We start from the raw sequence: 20,275 nt of genomic DNA on the forward strand, positions 1-20,275 counted from the left end.
TCAAGATAAGAAGCTTTTGCACAGCAAAGGATACAGTCAACAAAACTAAAAGACAACCTACAGAATGGGAGAAGATATTTGCAAATGACCTATCAGATAAAGGGCTAGTTTCCAAGATCTATAAAGAACTTCTTAAACTCAACACCAAAGAAACAAACAATCCAATCATGAAATGGGCAAAAGACATGTAGAGAAATCTCACAGAGGAAGACATAGACATGGCCAACATGCACATGAGAAAATGCTCTGCATCACTTGCCATCAGGGAAATACAAATCAAAACCACAATGAGATCCCACCTCACACCAGTGAGAATTGGGAAAATTAACAAAGCAGGAAACCACAAATGTTGGAGAGGATGTGGAGAAAGGGGAACCCTCCTGCACTGTTGGTGGGACTGTGAACTGGTGCAGCCACTCTGGAAAACTGTGTGGAGGTTCCTCAAAGAGTTAAAAATAGACCTGCCCTACGACCCAGCAATTGCACCGTTGGGGATTTACCCCAATGATTCAGATGCAATGAAACGCCGGGACACCTGCACCCCGATGTTTCTAGCAGCAGTGTCCACAATAGCCAAACTGTGGAAGGAGCCTCGGTGTCCATCGAAAGATGAATGGATAAAGAAGATGTGGTTTATGTATACAATGGAATATTCCTCAGCCATTAGAAACGACAATTACCCACCATTTGCTTCAACGTGGATGGAACTGGAGGGTATTATGCTGAGTGAAGTAAGTCAATCGGAGAAGGACAAACATTATATGTTCTCATTCATTTGGGGAATATAAATAATAGTGAAAGGGAATATAAGGGAAGGGAGAAGAAATGTGTGGGGAATATCAGAAAGGGAGACAGAACATAAAGACTCCTAACTCTGGGAAATGAACTAGGGGTGGTGGAAGGGGAGGAGGGCGGGGGGGTGGGGGTGAGTGGGTGATGGGCACTGAGGGGGACACTTGACGGGATGAGCACTGGGTGTTATTCCGTATGTTGGTAAATGTAAATTGAACTCCAATAAAAATTATTTTATTAAAAAAAAAGGGAGGAAATTCAAACAGGAAAAAAAGAGCAAATTGCTCTCATGACAATCCAAATCTCAGGGCCTGCTTTTACTTATTCAGATTTGTTTAAGTATTAATAAGTGAGAAAATCTACAAGGAGATACCATGAAAGGCAGTGGGCATGCAGAACAGAATACAAAATGGGCCTTGTCTTCAAATGACAAACTATATAGATTCAACAACCTCTAATAACGTCAATGCTCAAAGCCAATGGATTTGGAATTGTTTATAAAACTTCCATGCAATTCTATCTGCTGACATGAAAATAGCATGCCATTAATTTTGACAGTATTCTAATCTCTTTCCTCTCCAATTCATAGCAGTTAATGCAATGGAAAGAACATACACTTACTACCTGCTATGCATTGTTCCTTATTTAATTCATGTCTCCAGATTGAGGGCATTCAGCCAGGCCTCTGAATAATGACTCCAAAGGTATCTACAAAATATTTTTATACTAAAGTCAGAAGTTCTTTTACTTCAGAGCAAAAGATGGTTGTTGCTGCAAACGTCTAGCAAAGCAAGCTGGTAAGCAGACCATGTAGTCTATGCAGTGCCACCAATCTTGCAATTTAAACTTGGAAAGATCAATGTGTATCATGCATTCCCATTTGGACCTTCTATAATTTACTGTTTTACATTTGTGAGAAGAGTCCTACCTGGCAAAAAATACCACTATGACTATGTCATCGATAGTGTTGAGTCAGATTGGGCTGTTTGGTAATAGCTCTTAGAACCTGTCAAAACAGTGGCTTTCTCTCACTTGAGAATACAGGAGAAGAATTTGGTACCTCAAGTCCAAGTCATAGGGTTTCACTGGTGTGATGTGTTCTTCTATGACAGGCCAGATCCTGAGAGCATTTTGCTTGAGAATAAACAAGAAATTTGGAACTATAAGGCTGGCCAGGGACCTATTTTTCACAGGATACAGCAGCTACATGGCCCACATCATACTTAAAATCTTGTTTGTTAAATCTGCTTTTTGCCTGTATGTTATTTTCTACTCTCTACAACAGGAGCATCGTATTGTTATGGTATCTTAAGACAGTGTAATTGTATGTAGTATAATTGTGCATTTCTGTGATTTTTAAACTTGGTTTCTTTGTAGAATAAGGGCATAGGGAAGCACAATACACTAAGGACATGTGAAATTCTCCTTCACCCTCAAAAATAAGATAATCACACATCAGGTCTCCATAAAGATTCATTCAGCAGAACAGGAGAGGTCTCACATTTCGCCTTTAGCCACCGCTTGAGAATATGCTAAAAGCTTTTTCCCAGACTGTCATTTCTACAAATGCCAGGCTTACAGACATGCCATGCTCCAGAAATTCACTTTAACTTGCATAAAACTAAGAGCTTGTCACATGCTAAGTCATTGGAACTATTTTGTACTCAATTCTTCAGTAAAGAAAACAGCACATTGTCCCCAAGCCTCTTTTATTTTCCTCTCCACATCCCACCATCAAAACACACTGTTTTATAGTACTCAAAAAACATTTTGAGTATTTTATGTCCCTGATGATACATCATTTTTAGTCATTTTATTCTTGTTATTAGAGACTTTTTCTGTGTTGCTTCTTAATAACAGCTTCTTAATAGATATATGTCTGTCTCACTCCTGAGAAAGCATGAAATTCTTGTATTAATATTTATTTTGCAAAAGAAAGCAAGATGTCAAGGAAAGACTATGGCAGCATTACATGTAGCTAATGTGCAGAATCTTATATATGTGCCATTGGCTTCCATGTGGGTTTGATATTTCTCTTCCTATGAACCCTGGGGAACACAGGCTTAAAGTTCAGATATATCTTCTTTCTTCCTAGAGATGAAGATTAAATAAGGAATGATATTGACTCTATTTGTATTCTTAAGAATTTCAACACTTTATGCCCTTTGAGTGAACATAGTCACTGGAGGAAGAGATACTCCTGAGCTATAGGCATTTATGCAAGTGATTTTATTTGCTACAAAGCAAGAGATGGCCCATATTTCCTTGGCATTGAGTCTCAATTCCTGCTTTGAATCTCTTTGGTATCTTTAGTGACTACCGAAGGACCATCTGCTAGCACATTGTCTATAATCACAGTCTGGCTTTTAGGAAAGAGTAAGCAAATGGGACAGACATTGGTGGTAGAGGGCATCACAGACCTTAGACATGTTAAGAAGCCACTTTGATGAAGGATTTTGGCTTGACGAATGAATTTTCTAATCCAATATACTGAATCTATAGTGAGTGCTGCAAAGGTTCAAAGGTAGAGAAGACATTATTTCAGGGGCAGTAAAGATGGCAGCAGTGACTTCGTTTAGTATCAACAGATCTTTTGAGTGTCTGGTTCCACTGTGACAGTGGTGGCTGCCATATTGTTACTGGCATTCTCACCAGACGGTTCTGAGGCCTGATTTTGGTGGTGCTTCTGGCCATTCAGTTTTCTTTAGTTCTTTCAACCCAGGCCTGGAACTTCACCCATCTCATGGATTCTGGAGGCCAGCCCATATGCTTAGAACACATTCATTTTGTGCTACAGGAATATTATAACAATTTGGAGGGGTTCTACTCAAATAATTTGTGGTGAAGGGCCAGGTTTTTTTTATTCCAAATCTGTTAAGTTATTCCCAATCTTTGTGCTAAGTTAAAGGGAAAAACATCTATAACTAGAGAAATGGAATAAGGAAATTGAATTCATAATTAAACACTTTTCAAAAAACAAAACAATAGGTCCAGAGGTCTCACCAGTTTATTCTACTAAACATTTAAAGAAGAAATTATAACAAATGATATTCCTTACAATCTCTTGCAGAAAATAGAAGCAGAAGGAACATTTCCTAGCTCATTCTATGAGGCCAGCATTACACGTAATAAAGATTCTCTGCTCAGACTACTGAAACTTCTTGTAGGCCTATTTGTGCACTTCTTTGTAAAATCCAGTTTTAGTAAGCATTCTGCTAAGTCAGTTTAGCGAGAACTCCCATCCTCAATATCAACTCTCCCTCCATAGTGGATCAGGTTCCTCATCCTCCAACATCCTCTAGGTGATGTCTAGTCAACATGGCCTGTCTAAAAATGTCTAAAGAATAAAAAGTTTGACAAAATCTAATACCCATTTATGATAAAATTGTCAGCAAACTAGGAATAGAAGAGGAACTTTCTCAAATTGATAAAGGAAATCAATAAAAAAAACAGAGCAAATATCACATTCAATGGTGAGAGACTAGACCTTTGCATCTAAGATCCGGAACAAAGCAAGGATGTCTTTCACCTCTCCTATTCGACATTGTACTGGAAGTCCTACCTAATGCAATAAGTCAAGAATAAGAAGTAAAATGTATACATATTGGAAAGGGAGAAATAAAACTTTCTTTAATTACAGATGAATTTATGTAAAACTCTTAGAACTAATAAGCAATTATAATGAGGTTGCAAGATATCAAATAAATATGTAAAATCCAATTGTTTCTCAATATACCAGCAATGAACATTTGGAATTTAAAATAGAATAAGATTACCAAACCATGAAAAAATATTTAGGCACAAGTCTAACATTTATGCACAATTGCTGTATGTGGAAAACTACAAGACATTAATGAAAGAAGTGAAAGACTAAATCAATGGAAAGATATTCTATGCTCTTGGGTTAGAAGATTCAGTATTGTTAAGATGTTACTTTTTCTTAACTTGACACATAGATTCGATTCAACTCTTTTTTCTTTCCTTCCTTCCTTCCTTCCTTCCTTCCTTCCTTCCTTCCTTCCTTCCTTCCTTCCTTCCTTCCTTCTTTTTCTTTTGGAGAGAGAAGAGGAAGACACAGAGGGAAAGGGAGAGAGAGAGAATCTTAAGCTGGCCCCGTGCTCAATATAAGCCTCATGAGACAGGGCTCAATCTCACAACCCTGTGATCATGACTGATCCAAAATCAAGCGATGGATGCTTAACTGACTGAGCCACCCTGGTGCCCCTAGATTCAATTCAATTCTAGTTAAAATCCCATCATAGTTATTTTTAGATATCAACAAAATGATTTAAAAATGCATCTAGAAAGTCAAGAGACCTTGAATAGCAGATGTAATACACGAGAAGGAAAACAAAATTGGAAGAGGACTTGCACTAATCAATTTCAAGACTTACTCTGACCTTACAATAAATTGGTTTTTGATAAGAGTGCAAAGATAGGTCAATGGAGAATGGCTAGCCTTTTCAATAAATGGTGCTGGATCAATTGACCATCCATATGTAATTATATATGCCTTCATTATGTGGCCATTAGAGCGACTTTGGCTTATACCCATTTATTGAAGCTTTTGTTCTACCAAATGGATCCATGCAAGCATGTGATCGATTGATCGATAGAGCAGACCTGAAGTTATCATGACATTGTGGCTTTATTTCTATCTGACAAATTGTGTTTTTATCCACAGATTTTAATGTGCTTTGATGCATCCTTATACTAAACCTGTGAGGTGAAATGCATGTCATCACGGTCTCCCTGTTCTTGTTTTTAGTGGTGTAATTGCTTTTCTTTCCCACAAGAGTTTAAAAGAGAATAGGAGAGAATGAAATGAGCCCATCTTTAGATCATCACCTTGTTCTGGTAGTGATCCAGGTGGCATCAGATTTATTTTCATTTAGAGATAACCAAACACGGTGAGGACATACACATTGTTGTCCTTTTTTTGGATCTGACCCAGATACTTCCTTTTCTTCCTGTTTGTAAGCCCCAGTGGTCAGGAGGACCTATTATTGACCCAACATGCACTGTTACACAGTTGCCAAGAGTGGCCTGATGAGGAGACATATTTTCCACATGTTTTTGACAGAACGTGGTAGTACAGAATGTGTGAGTCTTCCTGCTCTAAAAACAAAATTCCTTTTTTATGATTCTCTCTTTTTTTCTCTTTGTGTTGAATGACTTTTCACTATTTTGACTGGTCTTGCTATCTTTCCCCTTTTCCAAGTCACATTTTGACTTAGAGCTTCCTCCACTGGAGAGTGAGCCATTGCTGTGTGACAGAAACAAAGACTCTGAAACCAGCCCAGATATTTTCCTTTGAGAGAGGAAGTCCTCAAAGACATTGTGTTGCTACAGATCCTGTTTCTTAAAACTACTTCATTAGGGGTAGCCTGGGTGGCTTGGCGGTTTAACGCCGCCTTTGGCCCAGGGTGTGATCCTGGAGTCCTGGGATCGAGTCCCCACGTCGGGCTCCATGCATGGAGCATGCTTTTCCCTCTGCCTCTCTCTGTGTCTCTCATGAATAAATAAATAAAATCTTTTTTTTTAAACCCTACTTATTAGAGAAGAAGATCCAATTTTCCATTTGGGAATGTATACCCCTCAGACCATTTCAAATGAATTATAATTTTTTTATTGAGGTACAATCGACATATAATATTCTATTAGCTTCAGGTGTACAACATTAAGATTTTGATGTTTGTGCACATTACAAACGTCATCATCACAATAAGTCTAGTTACCATCCACCACCATACATGGTTGAAATTTTTTTTTAGGTGACAAAAACCTTTAAGATGTACTCTCTTAGCAGCTTTCCTATAGACAATAAGTATTATTACCTATAGTCACCATATTGTACATTACATCTCCATGATTTATTTATTTTATAACTGTAGGTTTGTACCTTTTGACCCTCTTCACTCATTTTACTCACTTCCCACCCACTCTCTCCTTTGGCAACCACCAGTCTGTTTTCTACATTTATGAACTTGGCTTTTTTGTTTATTTGGTTGGTTGGTTGGTTGGTTGGTTGGTTGGTTTGATTTGGTTTGGTTTGGTTTCTGATTATATTGGTCACAGGTATATATTATTGTGATATGGAGGTTATTCACCTTGAAGAGCAACATCATGGTCATGTCTACAGTTGTTTCAGCTCATCATACATGGAAACAGAGGAAGAAGTAACTACACAATCAAATTCAGTGCAATGCCCATAATGCTGTCCTCCTACCTCATGCCTTTGAAGCTCCCTCCATTTGACAGTGGAGGGAACCTGACAGTTTACTCAATAGAACTTTAACCTAAGACTTTTACCCTTGTTATGAGTTATTTCTATTATGTGTGAATGTGGGATCTGAAAATAAGCTTTTTTTTAAATTTTTTATTTATTTATGATAGTCACACACACACACACAGAGAGAGAGAGAGAGGCAGAGGGAGAAGCAGGCTCCATGCACCAGGAGCCTGACGTGGGGGGATTCGATCCCGGGTCTCCAGGATCGCGCCCTGGGCCAAAGGCAGGTGCTAAACCACTGCACCACCCAGGGATCCCTGAAAATAAGCTTTAAAGGGTAAAGGAAAGAAGGTGTAGGAAGGCTCAAGGGCCTGAGGTAGGTAGAGGTAGCAGTGCTAGAAGTGAGGGAGGTAATGAAAAGAATGCTGGAGACCTAAATACCTTTTGTTTATTTTAAAACATGTGATTTGGGCACCTGGGTGGCTCAGCAATTGATTGTCTGCCTTTGGCCCAGGTCGTGATCCTGGGGTACTGGAACTGAGTCTCACATAAGGCTTCCAACAGGGAGCCTGCTTCTCCCTCTGCCTATGTCTCTGCATCTCTCTCTGTGTCTCATGAATAAATAAATAAAATCTTTAAAAATAAATAAAACATTATGTGAGTTTATACTTTTCCTGAAATTGTCTTTGTTACCTGGCAAACCTTTATCCCTTCTCACATACACCATAAAAAGTCTCGAGGCTATAACAGCAAGATCAGTTTCTAAAAACACAGATTATTTCTTTAAAAGGAAGGGGGAAAAAAGACCATTTCAGTTGTAAGTGGTCTGAAAATCTTAAATGTATTCAAAACTACCAATAATCAAACCTGAGTATAACCTTCAACTTTAACTGTCATCAGTTTTGGTGTATTTGGGGCTACTTCAGTGATCTGATATGATTATTCATTATTTTCTCTTTATTCTCTTGGATGCAAAGAGCATCTTAGCCCTTTGCCCCCCTCTGACCTTAGTTCCCTCCACAAATAAAACTACATCTGGAAAGTGAATTTCTCTAAAAGAAAGAGTTGTCATCACTGCTACAGTCACATAAATAGTAAAATGAAAAATTTAATCAATTGTCCATTTAACTCAGTCAAGTGCACCTTGACCTTAAAATTATTAGAGTAATGACCATGAAAAAAAAAATGACCATGGTTCTTCTCCAAGAAGAGATAAATTCTAGGCCTATTATAAAACTGTCATGCTCATTATTCAGATTTACTATTTCTTGCCAAAACATTTTAGTTCTGGATTTAAAAAAACACACCAAACCATGTGATAAATTAAACTTGGTGATTTAAAAATGGAAATGTTTCTATGATAGTTTGCCTAACAGAAAGATAAAATTTGGTTAATGTGAGAGAAAGGTCCACGGTCATGTTTTTGGAAGCACCTACTTAGCTGGTGTTTTTTTCTTCTTTTTGGATCTACCAAAAAGTAACTTCAAGAGAGTGTTCTAAGAGAGTTTGCTTCTGTGTATTTGTCTTAGGAACACTATTACTTTCAAAAGCTGATTGTCTTATAAATATTAAACTAAACTGTTTACTGATTTTTGAAAATTTTTAGAAAGGATTCAAAATGATTTACAAAACTTTTCAGTTTTAGTAATTGTAAAAAAATGGTAAGGCCAAGATTATCCCCCTTTGCTGCCACCTGTTGTTCTACCAAAGGAATGACCCACTTCTAATATTTTTCCTTTTACATAAATTGCTCATCAAAATCATTATTTCTAAAATTAAGATCAGATTATCTTTATGATACTTTTTTTCTGTGGGGAACCTTTTTTGTCTCTAACAGTTGGGAAAACAGGTTTTCAAGTACTCACGCATGACCATATAGAGAATTAGATTTTCCTCCTGGCACATGCAGTAGACATTTGAGAAGGATGAATACACAAAAACAAAGAAAGCCTCTGATTCCTAAACAAGCTCATAATACCCAAAAGAGCTTGTAAACTAATCTTTGTAAAGTGAAAGCATTTAACTTAATGACAGCACTCCTAGCCCTGGAAGCAAAATTTAAATTCAAGATTCCTCCTACCCTGCAAGTGCTGTGTAGTGGGCACCCTGTTCTGATACGACACTGTATGTCAATTATACTTTACTAATAAATGTAAGAAAAAAAATACTGGAAGTACAGACATGAACGTAACGTGGTTCCAGACTTTGAGAATTTCAGAATTTAAAAGAGAAGACAAATTACTTTGAAAGGAAGTCCCTGTTCGTATTGATACAGACTGTATTGGGAGGGAAATTGATTTATCAGGAAATCCAGATAAGAGACTATGGCAGCAGTCCTGCTATGGGCTAACGTCAGTAAAAAGGAGAGTGCTGGGGCCCTGGGTGGCTCGGTGGTTGAGCATCTGCCTTTGGCTCAGGTCACGATCCTAGGGTCCTGGGATCAAGTCCCGCATCAGGCTCCCTGTGGGGAGCCTGCTTCTCCCTCTATCTATGTCTCTGTCTCTCCCTTTGTATCTCTCATGAATAAATAAATAAAATCTTTAAAAAAATAAAGGAGAGTGCAGCTGATGGGAATAGAGAAGACACAGTGAAAGAGATAATGTGAAGATTGAGACTTCGTGACTCAAAGAATTGGGAAAAAAGAAAAGAGACTGTTCCAAGTTCAGAGTGAGAGAGGCTGGAAGAGGGTGTTGGTTGGCAGAAATAAGAGATTCTTTAGCTGTATTTCACTTACCAGGAGGTCCATACAACTACTGCTGCTCTCTGAAATGTGAACCCAAACAGGCCACAATAATAAATAGAAATCATATGACAAACAGTTGAGCAGCTCCAAAATAGCATGACAAAGATATCTCAACTTAAGCTCTTATATATTCTGTCTATATTAGGTTATTTTTGTCTCTAGCTAAGATGATACTAACTTCTCTTTTAACTATGTTAAAATTTTAATGCATGATAGATGAGAAACAGGAAATTAGGACAGGGAACAGGGTCGGTGAAATAATTTCTGGAGGCAGACACACCGCAGATGTAAGAGTCTGACAGGTTTCTAAATAGCTTAGACTTCAAGTTTTTAAAATTTCACCTGACTCCATGTTTTAATATCATTCTTTTGTCTTTCTCAGAATCTTTTGGCATTCACCTTGGCTTCAGACTGACACTTTAATCAGGAGAGTTCAGTTTGTAAATATCCTGATGTGAATAGCAAGGAGTCTCCTGAGAAGGGCCCTGGGTGGACCCTGCTTCCAACTCAGGGTAGTAGCCCACTGCATGACAGCCAATTGTGTTTTAACAGCACTAACAGCAACAAAAGTTATGCATTTATATAGCACTATGTAGGTGCCAAGCCCTGTTCTAAGTACTTTACATACATTAATGTATTGAATCTTCCCCATTACCCTGTGAAGTGTTTTATCCTATGTCTATTGTATAGATAAGAAATGGAGCAAAGAGATCATTCAGTTAATGAGCAGTGGAACTATGATGCACATCCAGAAAATCTGGGGCTGAGCCTGTACTCTTCCTGCTCACTATACAGCCAGGGAACAGCCTTTCCAAAAGGAGCAGAATTATTTTGGTTTCAAAGTATTCAAAGCTTGCAAGCAGTAGTCATGTAAAGCTAAAGGTATTATGTTGGGGCTGGTGCTTTGCGTTTTAAGCCATCCTCCTTCATTTATGGTAGAAATAGTCTACACCATGAGCTATTTTCTCACAGTTGAATTTACAGGTGTATATAATAATTGTATCAATTCAGCTAATTAATCTCTCTCCTAGGAAATGGACTATACATCTCTAAACTGGTACAATGTGTTATCCTTGCCAGATGACTTTTCTCATAATTTTCAGGCATAATAAGGTGTTTTATTGAGCACTCTCTGCTCCCCAATTTCTGATTAACTTGTTACATTACTTGTGATGGATTTCTCACACATATCCCAAATAATTTTTTAACATATCCTAAATATTAAATTACTCTCCATATATATGGAGTACGATATAATAGGAATATAATTGACATGAAATGAATAAAAATCAGAACATAATAGTATACACCATAAGTAAATTCATTTTTCCTTTTTGTCCCTGCTAGATTGTATACATTACAAAACTGATAATGGCTAGTTTTAAAGACAAAACAATAACTGGATTTATTTTAAAAGTAATCATTAATTCTTCGACTTCTACTTATCTGAAGTATTGAGTATTAATAGCCCAGTCTGTGAAAGACAAGGAGAAAAGACTGAAAATAAAAATGCAAAAATGAAAACAAAAACACAAAATCTAGCCAAACCAATATCAAAAAAGGTAAAACCTCCCAATATATTCATCCCAACATTAGTGTTATATCTTCTCAATTAAAATTGTATATGACTTAAATCAGAGGGAGAAAAAAGAAATACATACGCACATGCATGCACATAAATACCCATACTTGCATATCAGGAATATCCTTGATAGATTGTTTAATAAAAAGAACAAGTCACTAAGTAGTATGTGCAGAATGATTCTAATTCAGTAGAAATAAGCAAACCATTATGTATGTTCATATGCTTGTATGTATTCACATTTGTTTAAGCAAGAGTAAAGATGAGAAAAAATACATCCGGGGCTGTTAACATTTGTTATCACAAGGAGTGGCATTGGAGAAAAGGAATAGAGACATGGAACAGGGGCAATCATTAGCTTTTTCTTTGTATATCTTTGTTTTACGTTTTTATTTGCTACAGCGAGAATATTTTGCTTTTCAAAAAGAAAAAAATATATATAATATAAAGGAAGGTTTTAAATGGGAAAATATCACATAGAAACAAACACACAGCCTAATAGGTATGTCTTTTCATACTTTCTTCTCTTCCTAGAAGCTGATGAGCACATAGGTAGGATTTATTTTATATAAAAACTGAATCATACTATATAATTTAACTTCAACTTGATTTTTCCACTGAACAATGCAACGTGTGCATCTGTCTCACCAGGAGGACAGACATAGCTCAAACACAGTCTTTCAAATAGTCACATAATATTCTGTAGTTCTTCCACCGATAAACATATGGTAGGTTTATACTACTGAAGTCAATGCTGCAATGCAGCTCCTATATACATGCATTTATTTCTGTGAGATAAATCCCAAAGTGGCTTCCCAGGCTTAAGTCATAGTATTTTTAATTTTAATCAATTTTGCCAGATTAATTCCCAAAGATTGTAACAATTAATATTCTACCAACACTGGAGGTTATTATTATTTATTATTATTATTTTAATTGTAGGCTGATTTAATGTCTTAAAAGTGGTATCTCACTGTAGTTATAATTTGCATATTTCTGACTCCTTGTGTGATTAAACATCTTTTTATTTGCTCATTTTCCATTTTAATTCCTCTTTTGTAAATAGTTTGTTGCATTGCTTTAGTTATTCTATTTGATTACTTGTCTTTTTCTTGAATAAGATTAGGAATAAATTAAGTAAAATATATTTCCTCATTCTTGCAAATTTTTTTCTAAATCATTGGTATTTAACTTCATGTCATTTTCTTTTTTTAAAAAAAGATTTTATTTAAATATTCATAAGAGAGAGAGGTAGAGACATAGGCAGAGGGAGAAGGCTCCCTGTGAGGAGCCTGATGTGGGGCTTAATCCCAGGACCCTGGGATCACTACCTCAGCCAAAGGTGGACGCTCACCCACTGAGCCACCCAGGGGCCCCTTTATGTCATTTTCTAACAGGTGAAGTGATTTGATTTTGATGCCCAGGTTTGTTCTTTGACTATTTTGAGGATTCTGAAGTCTTTGACTTCGGAGAAGATGGCTCACATGCTACATTTGCATAAAAATTTTCCTGGATTTGATTGTAATATTTCAGTTTAAAAGCCATTTAAGTCATTTATTCATTTGCAAATAAAGACAATTCAGCTTGCTCTTGCATATTGATAGTAATTATTTCTATTTACTGTGTTGAAGCTTTGTCTTGGAAGTCTAAAATAATTTTGAATTAGCAATAAAGAATATATTCTTTCTCTTTTCTTATGATCTAATGGAAATGATTACAATATTTCACTATGTATAGTATTTGCTCTTGATTTTGGACAGCCTTTAACATATTTAAGCAATTTATTTTTTAAAGAGTTTTTTAATGAGTTTGCCTTTTATCATATGCTTTCAGCATCTATTGCTATAATCATATTTTTTTCCCTCTTTAATTAATGGTGCAGTGAATTACATTTACAGAATTTCTACTCTTAAACCACACCAATGATTTTAGTAGAAAACTCAGTTATGAATCTCTTAATATGCTAGTGGATTTGATTAGCTTTTATTTAGTGTCATGAGCTATTATTCATTAGTAAAATTGGCCTACAGTTTTTGGTTTTGCATTATTTTTGTCAAATTGTGGTATCAAGATTTTCCCAACTTTATAAAATGAATTAGAGGAATTTTTATTCATTTTCAAATCCTGTAATATTTTAAATAACATAGTAATGACAAGATCTTTAAACATCAGGTAGAAACCAGCTTTTAAGTCCAGACTTGTTGCCTTTTAAATTAGTAGATATTTGATTGATTTTTTTGTATGGTTTTGGTCTACTGAGATTTTTTCCTTTGTCAATTTGGGAGTATAGCCTCATTTCCTCTGTGCTTCCCCATGCCCTCTACAACAGTCACTAACTATATGTGACTATTTAAATTGAATAAAATTGAAAAAAACTTAGTTTTCCAACTTTATAAGCACTTTTGAGGTGTTCCACAGCCACATGTAGCTAGTGGCTACCACGTGGATAGTGCAGAGAGGTTTTCATTGCTGCATTAGTGTTAGGCAGTGCTACTGTAGCGACTGCAATAGGTTGCTATGAAGTCAGGCGTTCTACTGTAATTCTTTTAATTGCTGCCTTACCTACAGTTATATTTCTCAATATTGCTTTCCTAAGATTGTTTTTCCTTATTCAAGTTGTTTATCAATTTAGTCTCCAAAGGACTAGATTTTGCTTTTATTATTCTTTTAATATTTCGTTTCCTACTATAATTATTTCTCACTACTTATAATATTTATTAGGATTAATTCCTTATTACTTTATTTTCCTTCCATTTTCTTAGATTAAACCATTCAATTATTTTTCAACATTTTTTCACATTTACTTTGGTCATGTAACATTGGTTTTATCTCTTAAATTTTACTTAACTTACTATTTTTTCACTACTTTTTATCTTTTGCTCTTGCTTTTCCTTTTTTTACTTTTGTCTTGGCAAGTTTCTCTGTTCCCTTTTATCCTGATTAATTGTAGACTTTGATTCCTATTTAATGATCTTCCAGTCTTTAACATTCAAAATTATAAACATATTTTTCTCATACTTTAGGAGTGATAAATAATAACCATACTCTCTTCTTAGGTATTTTACTTGCTGTTTTTTTTCTATACTTCACACAGACATAAAACCTTTAGAAAATATTTTGTTTCCTACTTTCTTCCATCCTTGTTTTAAATCTTAAGTTAAAATGATTCAGAATTTTTAGTCTCAGGTTATTGTGAAACTGTCTCTTAAATTATGTCTTTTCCAGTAACTCTTTTTTTTCTCAGTCTTCTTGAGAAATAATTGAGATATATAACTATATAAGCTTAAGGTGTCCAGCATGATAGTTTGTTTGATAATTCTTTTTAAAGACATTTTACAAAATCCTGATCATTCTGCCATCATCAGTTGAGACCTAACACTTATTGAAAGGTAATTTGAGAAGTTCTTTTTTCTTCCTTTTGTAATTTTCTTTCTGAAAGTTTTAAGATTTTTCTGTCTCCTTGCAAACAGAAATATTGTCAGAATCTGTCTAGATGTCAGTGTGTGTGTGTTTCTTTGTGTGTGTGTTCATTAATACTGCCTATGGCACGATAAACTAGCTCTGAATAGTTTACAATTCAGGGTAGCTTCCTTTCTTTCTTTTTATTTTTATTTTTTTTTAATTTATTTATTTTTGAGAGAGAAAGAACACAAGAGGGGGTAGGTACAAAGTGAGAGGGAGAGACAGATCTCAAGCAGACTCTGTGCTGTGTGCAGAGCCAGATGTGGGGCTCGATCCCTGAGATCACAACCTGAGCCTAAACCAAGAGTTAGAGGCTTAACCAACTGAGCCACCCAGATGCCCAAGGGTATATTTCTCTTTTAAAAGAGCTTTGTCTAATAATTTATTTCCCATCTCTACTCCACTGTCCTTTGGGCCCTCCTATTATATTAGATCTTCTGGGTCTGTTCTGTATAGCTCATGTCCTCTCATTCATAAATTCCAGCTCTGTGGAACTCATTCTTTTGGTAATATGTCTCTTTTAATCCTTGAGAACCCTAAATGGCTAATTAGCATGCATCTTTCTATTTTGTTTTATTTTTTTAAAATTTAACTTTTTAAAAAGCAGAAACCGTATTCATCAGTTCTAGAATTTTTTTAATTTCTTTTATTTCTTTTTATAAGATTTTTTAAAAATTGGAGTTCAATTTGCCAACATATAGCATATCATCCAGTGCTCATCCCGTCAAGTGCCCCCCTCAGTGCCTGTCACCCAGTCACCTCAACCCCTTGCCCACCTCTCCTTCCATACCCCTTATTCATTTCCCAGAGTTCGGTGTCTCTCATTTTCTGTCTCCCTCTCTGATATTTTCACTCATTTTCTCTCCTTTCCCCTTTATTCCCTTTCACTATTTTTTTATTCCCCAAACATGCAGCCAAGAATACTCTATCCAGCAAGGCTCTCATTCAGAATAGAAGGAGAGATAAAGAGCTTCCAAGATAGGCAGAAACTGAGAGAAATTTTTTTTAGAGCTTTAATTCTATCTCCTGAGGATTCTCATTATGTTTTGTCTGAAGATTTTTTCATCCCTTGTATTAGTTCTATTTCCGTGGAAGCTACCAGTTTTTGTTTTTTTCAACATGATTTTCCTTCCTTAGGTGAATGAGTGCCTTATAGAAATTTTATTTCTTGTTATTGTTTACTTGTAGATGCCTTTCCCCTTAGTGTTGTGGGTCAGGCTGCTGGCATCTTTATAGGGAAGGAAAATGGAGCTGTTTCTTTCTTGGGGCAAGGGATATGAATGTTGTGCCTCTGCTGTCCCTGGGAGGGGTCTGACCCAGCCTCAGGGCATGCATGCTTCAATTCTTTTCTTCCCAATGGCTGGCCCAAAGGCTCTGTCACTTTGGCATAATGTTCCTCCAATTTGCTGTTGTCCATGGGTTGGGGTTTACAAAGACCCACAGGCAGCAAGTGGTCAGAAACATCCTTCTGAAACCCTGAAGAATCCTGCCAGCATGTCACTATGAAATTCTGGAGAGGGAGCTAGAGAGAAAAGAAGCCAATTATAGAAGTGTTTTGAAATGTGGATTCTATTTGGAAAACAGATAACCTGCAATGTTGAGTAAAAATATTTAACTGTAAGTGTTGTCATAAAGATTTAGCTCCAAGTCATAAAGATTTCAAAATTTTTGGAACACATAAAAGTATTTTTTTCTTATACTCTAAGCAATTCAACCCTCAACTTGTAAAAACTTTGTTTCCTGATATACAAAATAAGTCTGACAAATTCTTTTTAAAAAAGGGTTAGGAAGTACTTTCTATGATTATGTAAGAACATTCATAATTTCAATTATTTGCTAGGCCCTCATGCAGATCTACATTGGATGCAGAACATCTATCTACCATTTGTAACCCCAGAATAAGTCATTTAACATCAACAAAGCTCAGTGTTTCTCATCTAAAATATACATAGTATGAATAGAATATTTGACAATTAACTGAGCTGACCCATGACCTATGTAACATATTCTGGCAAAACAACCTCAGAAATTTTTGCCACAGCTAATTTTTTTTTAAATATTTTATTTATTCACGAGACACACACAGAGAGAGGCAGAGACATAGGCAGAGGGAGAAGCAGGCTCCCTGCAGAGAGCCTAATGCGAGACTTGATCCCATACCCGGAATCATGACTGAGCCGAAGGCAGATGCTCAACCGCTGAGCTACCCAGGCATCCCTGCCACAGCTAAATTAAAAACCACAAGTTCCCATGGTCCTTTGAAGTTTTGTTTTGTGAATAATGAAAACCTAGGATGCTAAATTTGTGAATACTAAGAGTCCATGCAATACTGTTGGTCTTATTTTTTTAAGAGTGTGCAGAATGAGAGAGAGAGAGAGAAAAAAAAAAATTCTTACGCAGGCTCCATGCCCAGTGTGGAGCCCGACATGGGGCTCAATCTCCCTATCCTGAGATCACAACCTGAGAGATCAAGAGTCAGATGCTTAACCATCTGAGCACCAGGTGCCCCCATGTTGGTCTTATTTTGAATTTTCAGCCTCTGTATGTGAAGCATATGTGTGCATAAATATGCATACAGCAGACCATGTGAGAATGTGATACTAAGCATCAGATCTTATCAATAGGACTTTCCATAAGGTCAGTGTTGAACCATGAAAACATTATAGAAACCCTACAGAGTAAAGACTCAGATTTAGGGAGCACCAATTCAAATTTTCTCCTGTAGAAAAAACACTATCAGATGGAGGCTACCAGAGGGAGATAGAAGCAAGGGTAAAGTTTAAAGAAATTACTGATTGGTATCTATAAAGCCAGAATGTTTTCCATCAGATTTTTTTTTCTGAGATTCCCTTTCTATTAGCAGTTGCTCTCTGCCTTTGGATGATTTATTGGAACTACTTAAATTTCCTACTAGCTGTCACAGCTGAGCAGACTAATAGGCCTTTGGGAGGTTAACCATGTCCCATTACATTTATTGCTTTTGTATCCAATTAGAATAGATCTGGAACAGTTATTTGCATAGATTGCAGCAGGTGACAATCAAGTACCTAAAGAGGTGTGTGTGTGGGGGGGTGCGGGGGTGGGGGGAATGAGTGAGGTGAAAGTTTGGACCTCTGTTGAATATCTTGCCAGAGATTTAGAAAACAATCTGCTTCACCCCTTACTGACCTTTACAAGCACATATTTTGATTTTTTCACAAAGAGCGCGAGTGATGCTCATTGCTCATCTCTGCATTACTGTCTTTTCAATGGAAGGCTGAGGCCTTCCTTTACTGGCCGTTAGCTTTTCTATCCTGTGGTGAATAAATGCTGCTGTGAAGCCTGCGACTCTTTGAAGTTCTAGCCACATCATATATTATCTGCTCAGCAGTAGCATCAAGAAATATGCCTTTCTCAGATCTCGCCTCCTAATGATATGCTGTGGCACACCCGGAGAAGTCACGACCCAGCCTCTGACCTCTGCAGCTAACACAGGTGGGTTTTCTCATCTCTGCATTGCTGCCTTTTGGGAAAAAAAAGAGGGGAGGAGGAAGGTTTGTTTGCTTTGTGAGAATCCATATTTTTGAAAAATCAATTTTATTAACAGCTTCCCATTATTACATTCATCAGCACACCAAGTCTATCCATCGTACCCAACCATTTAGAATCGGGGTGCTTTGTGTATTTGGTCTGCCTCCCTCACACACCACGCCTCACATACACTCCTATTTCTGAGAAATTAGATCTTTGTCCGTTGCCTGGCAACTTAATTTTATCCCGAAAGAAGCTCAAGTAATTGGACCAGGATATTTCTCAGCGGGGCTGCATTTATGTTTCTAAATATTACATGTTCATTGCCAATTCCTCTATATGTTGCCTGCACAACTATGCTGGATAAAATGGAGAGATTTGGTGTGGAAGAGAATATCCCTTTGTTATTTTCTTACGTGTGGCTATCTTACTAACTCACTTCTTTACCCTGGGACTCTTTCAGTCCCTGAATACCACCAATTAATCAGCAATTGTGTGTTGAACCTTCTTCAAGTCCTTCTAACAAAATATGACATAAGATTACCATTGTTTGGTAAATAAATAAGTATTGTGTATGTGGATTTTAGCCAGTACCGATTTATGTGGAAGTCAGTGCTGACAGCTTCTTGGTTTATAATTTTATTTATCTCTTCCTTTGATTCTGTCGGCAAAGCCTCATGACAATCAGCTGAAAAGTTATTTTTGTTAATTACTTTGTTTACACAGGATTAAAATACTAGTTTACTTGTTTTGTCACAGTTAAAGGTTGTAAATTTAATCAAGAATTTGGTGTTGTGGCAGTAGCAATGAACAATGAAGTTAACTGTTATGATTAAGGTGAAACATTTAAAAATAAATGTGTAGATCTATCCGGTTTGCTATAATGACTGAAAGGAAAGACGATGGCATTTTCTTGAAACTCATGAAAAAATTATATCATCCTTTTTTACAGTGAAGACAGCTTAGGATGTCAGACATTGCAATAGAAGGCAGTGACATTGTAGTTCGATCCTGGATTTCACTCCCTGCTCTGTCATGAGGCTGTGTGACTGCAGATTTTTAAAGAAACTATTTTGGTTTTCACTGTATAATCAGTTTAAAGAAAATCTATTTTATTAGACCTCCATTTTTATTTATACATATTGATTTATTGAGTCCATCTTTTATGATTAATAATTTAAAATCAAAAGGATTTTGTATCTAGGAAGGAGAAGAACAGTTATGAGTTATAAGGTGGAGTGCATGTGCTCCTATGAGCAGATGGATCTGGAAGTGATGTCTGTATCTCACTATGAGTTGCCTGGACAATATGCACGCCAGGGGGTGGGGGTTGGGGGAGTTCCCTCCTCCAGGCTGGAAAAGCTGCATCTGAACTGAGCTCCCCACAGAATTGGAGGAAAGACTATTTCCCATGGACTCCAAGTTCTTCTATTGCTGGACAGATGGCTTTTCAAGCCAACTTCTCTGACTATGAATCCTAGACTATGTGGGGCTTAATTCTTTGGTGATCCACTGTTTATCCTGTAAGAAGGAAGAACAACAAAAAAGAGGGATTCTCTTACTCAAGACATACCATGTCTCCGGCAGTGGGTCCCACTCCCCTCTCTGTGGGTTGATAGAAGAAGAGAGCCTGAGGCTTTCATTCAGGACCTTGGCATATAATCTTCCCTAATACAGCTCATTATTTAATCCATACCATGTGACATACTGGGATTCATTTTCTTGCCCAACAGTTGTCTTCCATCTATTTCCTTCCTCTCTTACCCTCCCCACCCTTTCCATTCTGTGTTTAGCCCTTGGGCAGTTAAGGAAGTTTGTGTTACTGGAGAAGAACAAAATTTCCAGTCGTTGCAGGAGATTTTGTAACCAGGAATCCAAACTGGTTAATTTCTGTGTTGCTGTAGACTATCAAGGTCAGATTTTTAAAATCTTTCTCCCCATCTTCCTCTTCCAA

This window comes from Canis lupus, chromosome 29 (genome assembly GCF_011100685.1).
Source record: "Canis lupus familiaris isolate Mischka breed German Shepherd chromosome 29, alternate assembly UU_Cfam_GSD_1.0, whole genome shotgun sequence".
Classification (NCBI taxonomy): domain Eukaryota; kingdom Metazoa; phylum Chordata; class Mammalia; order Carnivora; family Canidae; genus Canis; species Canis lupus.